General features: G+C 43.3%; 1 long non-coding RNA gene across 3 annotated transcripts in view; it reads right to left on the reverse strand.

Annotated features, from left to right (window-relative positions):
- Positions 1 to 5,567, reverse strand: part of LOC135097837 (uncharacterized) — a 40,868-nt gene extending 35,301 nt beyond the window's left edge. For 2 of the 3 annotated variants that reach the window (XR_010266191.1, XR_010266189.1), the window contains exon 1: positions 5,549 to 5,563. This is a non-coding gene — a long non-coding RNA (uncharacterized LOC135097837). Of the gene's footprint in view, positions 1 to 5,548 lie in introns of all 3 variants that reach the window. The other variant, XR_010266194.1, reaches the window with a different exon arrangement.
- Between the last annotated feature and the right edge of the window lie 773 nt (positions 5,568 to 6,340).

A 6,340-nucleotide genomic window follows, 5' to 3' on the forward strand; every position in this document is an offset into this window, starting at 1 on the left:
GAGGGATGAGGATAAGGTAAGTTAACTATTGTTTTTTAACGCCAAATGTTAATCTGTTAGCAAATTTTTTTCCTAAAATGTTCTCTCTCTCTCTCTCTCTCTCTCTCTCTCTCTCTCTCTCTCTCTCTCTCTCTCTCTCTCTCTCTCTCTCTCTCTCTCTCTCTCTCTCTCTCTCTCTCTCTCTCTCTCTCTCTCTCTCTCTCTCTCTCTCTCTCTCTCTCTCTCTCTCTCTCTCTCTCTCTCTCTCTCTCTCTCTCTCTCTCTCTCTCTCCACACACACACACACACACACACACAGGGACGGTGAACGTATAATATAAGAAAGGGAATATACCAACTCTCTCTCTCTCTCTCTCTCTCTCTCTCTCTCTCTCTCTCTCTCTCTCTCTCTCTCTCTCTCTCTCTCTCTCTCTCTCTCTCCAGCTTCTTTCATCCCATTAAGTACTCGCTCGACGGGAAAGACGTGGATTATAATAGCTAATGAAAGATCCCCTGAGCCGCCTCCAGCGTGTCTTGCTGCTCAGGCTAAGGAGAGACACAGTGGCCGCTGGACCTCGGAGTATTCAGACAGCCAAGAGGGTTAGTATTATTCATGTTAGGGGTATGTCTCTTGTCTGTCTGTCTGCCTATCTGTCTCTTTTTTGTCTGTCTGTCTGTCTGTCTCTGTATTTACGTCTCATCTCCTTGACTCTCTCTCTCTCTCTCTCTCTCTCTCTCTCTCTCTGAAACCGTGCCTCCTTTTGTCAAACTCATAGATTCTTTCATTCAGCATGTTTATGTATCAAATCATCTGTTTATCTGTCTATCTATCTACCAATCTGTCTATTTATCTATCTATTTATCAATCTGTCTATCCATCTATCTATATACCTATCTATCTATCTATCTTTCTATCCATCTATTTATCTATCTATTTTATCTACCTATCTACCTGGCTACCCATCCATCTGTTCCCCCCCCCCGACCCACCTGCCTGCCTGCCTCAAGTAATAACTAGTAGTAGTGTGCCAAGCAGTAACAAGGAGACTCCACTCCCCGCTGGGGCTCGCATCAACCCGGAGATAAAAGTAATAAACATTAGTGTGTAATTTCTTAAAAAGCTTCAGCGTAACAGGTGGGAGTGGAAAGACAATTAAGGAAGAAGGATAGATCTCATGGTGGCCATCTACAAGTGTGTGTGTGTGTGTGTGTGTGTGTGTGTGTGTGTGTGTGTGTGTGTGTGTGTGTGTGTGTGTGTGTGTGTGGTGTGTGTGTGTGTGTGTGTGTGTGTCCGTTTGTTTGTCTTGTGGTGAAATGTTTAACTCGTTAGTGACATAAAATTGACATTGATGCAAATAGAAAAAATAATAATGCTGAGAGAGAGAGAGAGAGAGAGAGAGAGAGAGAGAGAGAGAGAGAGAGAGAGAGAGAGAGAGATGAGAGAGAGAGAGAGAGAGAGAGAGAGAGAGAGAGAGAGAGAGAGAGAGAGAATGTTATTTGCTGCACAATGTTTAATATATCAGCTGGTGTTTTTTTCTTTTTTCTTCTTCTCAGTGTTCTTCCATGAAAACATGAGATAATAAGGGAAGCTGCAAGAAGCCATCAGGCCTACACATGGCAGCCCCTGTATGAAATACACCTACCTATCTCTACCTATCATCCCGATCCATAAATTTGTCTAATCTTCTTTTAAAGCTCCCTATTGACTCAACACTACAAACCTGATTATTGAGGTTGTTCCATTCATATACCACTCTATTTCAGAACTAATTCCTTCCTATCTCTTTCTTGAACCTAAATTTTTCAAGTCGGAAACCGTTATTTCTTGTTATATCCTGATTATTGATCATAAGAATTTTGTTTACGTCCCCCTTGTTATAATCCCTAAACCACTTAAAGACTAGTAGTTTGTTTTTGTTCCGTTCTTCATTGTTTTTCCTATGTGTCCCTTTGAAATCTATATAGACGCTCCCACAACATGCAGGTGAAAAAAAAAAAAAAAAAAACTGTGCCGGAAATTCCATATCGTGTGTCCCCTTGATGACGCCGTGCGAGCCTCAGCCGTGCGTGACGCAATTGTCTGTCCCAAAAACACGAGCTCGAAACAAACCAAGAAAAAAAAAAGGAAGGGATGAAAATAAAGTACTGCATCTAGGCGCTCTTATATTTCTTTTATTTTTCTTCGTAGTTCGTGAATTGTATTCTAAAATGTTTCCATGTCTTCTTATTTCCACTGGTTGTGACAGCTCTAGTGGAAGTTATTGGGATTTTTATGATTTTGCTGATAATTTAACAAATATTCAGCATCATCAGTGGAAAAAAAGATCCATGAGGACCAGGCTAATTATCTTTGTGACCTCTGAAAATACGGCACCCCCCCTCTCTCTCTCTCTCTCTCTCTCTCTCATCTCTCTCTCTCTCTCTCTCTCTCTCTCTCTCTCTCCTGCCCTCCCACCCTCCAACCTATCCTTCCTCCCTGCCTTCCCTCCCTCCTCCAACGCCCACACTCGTCCCTTTGTCCGCGGCTGGTTTCCCCTATTGACAAATTTCCCAAGAGCTGAGTGGTTCTTTCGTATTTCCACATCCTCCAATCAAGAGTTAACGTGGCTTCCTGGTCAGCCAATGAGAATAGCAGTCCGCCTTGCCAGGATATTAGTGAGGCTTCCTTTTTAATCAATAAAGAAAGTAGCATCTCTAAAAAAAAAAAAAAATATATATATATATATATATATATATATATATATATATATATATATATATATATATATATATATATATATATATATATATATATATATATATATATATATATATATATATATATATATATATATATATATATATATATATGGTACGTGCTCTCTACTTTTTCACTCCCTCTTTTTCTACTCGGGAAAGTAAGTAAGAAGATCAAGTTAGGTAGCTCAGGAAGCCTCGGGGGTAAGCTTGTTATGCAGCTGTTCCTTATTGTTTGAAATTAAATGTCCTTCCCCCGACTATTTGAATGTAGCCTATAGGGAGAAATACTTAGTTACGGAAGGTAGGGCCTGGCACCTCAGTGGGGTTGTTGTCTTTCTTTTGTCTCCCTTTGCCAGAGCCCCTCTTACATCCAAAAGAGTATAAAGTGAGTTACATAGCGCGCTGTTAGTAAAAGTGACAGAATAACGGGTGATTGTAACAGAAAACTAAGTGAGGATAAAGATTAAGATGACTCATGAATATGCACCATTCATAAATTTGCATGTTTCTCTACATAGATTAATCCGAAAAGCAAGAGATGAAAAATGGAATCTAACTTTCTTTTTTCAAAGTATTGGATTATGTATCAATTAAAGTGTGTCACGACCTACACTGGTTTTATTCAATATCTCTCTCTCTCTCTCTCTCTCTCTCTCTCTCTCTCTCTCTCTCTCTCTCTCTCTCTCTCTCTCTTAGCGACATATGACATCACTGTTGCATCACATTAAGCCAGTCGGAAAATCAGTCTTTGTTAGGCCAAGTCGAAGGAATGGCGGAGAACGATCACTAGTTGAAGTCATCAGTCACTCAAAGAAAAGAAGTAAAATCGGTGATCTTTCTCTATCCATCATTGCCTCCGTCTTCCTCCTGCCTTTTGCCCGACGACTGGGTGGCAGCATTCAAGAATAGCACGCTGGAGTACCGCGGTGAAGCTCGCCATGCTCAGTGATACATGACAAGACAAGACCAAAGGCAAGTGGTTTTTGATAAAAACGAGGCTGCAACGAAGACAGCGAGACTGATGACCGTGTGTGTGTGTGTATTTGTGTGTGTGTGTGTGTGTGTGTGTGTGTGTGTGTGTGTGTGTGTGAAGACTAACTTAAATCAGTGTGCTCTCTGTGAAGGGGAGGACTGTGTGTATGTATGTGCGTATGTCAAGACTACTTATAACTGACGTGCTGTCTCTAAAGGGAAGTAGTGTCGCTACTATGTTGGTGAAACCTCCACTCACCGCCTGGCAGCTTACCTCTACACAGTCATCAGTCCTCAGGTGTAATAATACTTTAAGTCCCCCCATTCCAGTTACCCATAAATCCACAAACCCACCAGTCCTTCAGTCCACCAACCTACCAATACCCAGTCTAACACAAAAGTTCACTAATCCAGCCCAGCCCCAGTGATCCACCATCCCACAGACACATCAGCTCACTGCCCACCAAGACACCACGCCGCCAGCAAACCACAACCCTGCCCACTAGACTCTCAAGCTAAGCCACACCCCAGTCCGTCATCCCTGCCAGTCTCGTCTACCATCCACTGAGCCGCCAGCACAGATCATCCCCGCCCGCTAGACCCACGAGCTACGCCACACCCCTGGCCGTTATCCCTGCCCTGTCAGAGCCTCGAGGATCTGACGCAGTAGGACGTCAGGGAAGCAGCTTGTCATCTTTGTGCCTTGAATACATTGTATAAAAATGTTGCTAAACGCTCGACATGCCTTGCCATTAGTTGGCACCCAGCAGCCGCGGGCCACGAGGGGCGGCCTTTGTTAGCTTCGTTATTATGATTCTGTGCTAGAGGTCCTGGCTGCGTTAGTGGCAGTAGTAGTACTGGTAGTGGTGGTGGTGGTGGTGGTGGTGATAGTAGTAGTGAAGGTAGCGGTAATGATGGTGGTGACGGTGGTAATTGAGATACACGTAGTGGCAGTGGCATTAATAAAACTAGTAGTAGTAGTAGTAGTAGTAGTGGTGGTGGTGATGGTGGTAGTAGTAGTAGTAGTAGTAGTAGTAGTAGTAGTAGTAGTACTAGTAGTAGTAGCAGTAGTGGTGGTGGTGGTAGTAGTAGTTGTAGTAGTAGTAATAGTAGTAGTAGTAGTAGTAGTAGTAGTAGTAGTAGTAGTAGTAGTAATAGTAGTAGTAGTAGTTCTTGTTGTTGTTGTTATTGTTTTAGCGGCAGCAGCAGCAAAAGCAGTACGGTGGTGGTTGTAGTAGTAGTAGCAGCAGTAGTAGCAGTAGTAACAGTAACAGTAGTAGGAGTGATAGTGACATCTGACGCACGAGAAGGGAGTACTGACAGGGACACCTCTGTACCTCCTCTATTTTCTTCCCAGTAAGATGACGCGACCACTGAGACGGGACCCGTGCCTGACCGGGGCACCGTACGCAGCGGTGGAATGACCTGCGTAAGGCGCGTGTGGGTGGTGGGGAGTGGGCGGGGCTGCATGTGTTTGGGGGAGACTGCTAAGGCGGGGTGCTACGTGGATGAGCGGGTGGGTGGGTAGACAGTGTGTGTGTGTGTGTGTGTAGGAGATCGGGCTGGAGTTTAATGGGTGGTTGGGTGGTTAGGTCGGTTGAGTGAGTCGATGGATGCTCTGTGTGTGTGTGTGTGTGTGTGTGTGTGTGTGTTCTTGAAGCTGTACCTGTATCACTAAAACTCTCGCGACTACCAGTGACATCGCATTTCTTTCGATTATAATAAAACTTAAACAATAATGATAATAATAATAATAATAGTAATAATAATAATAAAACAGGAAAATTTTTCCTTCTTGCCTTATATCCTATTAATCAGTAATTAATATGTACAAACACAAGCCTTAGTTTGTACTCACAAGGACAAAACCACTGCTGCCGTTGGGGTATTGTTGTGTTCGGCGAGGGTGTGAGGGAGGCGCGGGTGGTGTTTGCGAGGGGCGGTGTGGCGCGCGTCAGAGGCTCGCTCCCCTGGTGCCCGTCTCAACTCGAGAGCTCCAACTGTCCCGCCTGAAGCTGGAAGCTGCCGCCAGTGTGGACTGAGGTAAGGTAAGTGAATCAAGGTAAGTATGTATTGTCGGTTGGACTGTTAGTAAATTGGTGTGGGTGTAGTGCTACATGCCTGCAAGCTGCTTGGGTAGTCACGGTGGTACTTGTCTATTTGGTTTAGTTTGTCTTTAAGGGCTTGGTAGGTTGGTATTTCTAGTTCTTCTATTCTGTTCCATATTGTCTTGGCTCTGTAGTGTAGGCGTATGTTAAGAGGTGTTGTTCTAGTGTGTGTGTGTATTTGTTCTGTTGTCATAGTGTACGGGTGTTTCTGGTTGGTGGCGAATCTCAGTGCTTTGTTTTGTACTTTTTGTAGTTTGCTTATCTGGTGTTTACTCATAGTGTGCGTTGGGATGGGTGGATAGTTAGTATAGGTAGGATTAGTGCTTTAACTAAGTGAATTTTGATTTTTTCTGGCAATTTATACAGTTTATATAGTTTCTGTAGTGCAACATCTGCTATATTCTTTCGTTCCTGAATGTGTTTGTAATAACCAGTGGTGGTAATGGTTAGACCTAGACATTTGCCATTATTTTTAAATTCTATTTCTTCGTCGTTGATGATTAAGGGAAAGGTTTTTTTGGCTCCGAGGTGGAGAGGCGTGA

Source organism: Scylla paramamosain, unplaced genomic scaffold, assembly GCF_035594125.1.
Source record: "Scylla paramamosain isolate STU-SP2022 unplaced genomic scaffold, ASM3559412v1 Contig33, whole genome shotgun sequence".
NCBI classification, from domain to species: Eukaryota; Metazoa; Arthropoda; class Malacostraca; order Decapoda; family Portunidae; genus Scylla; species Scylla paramamosain.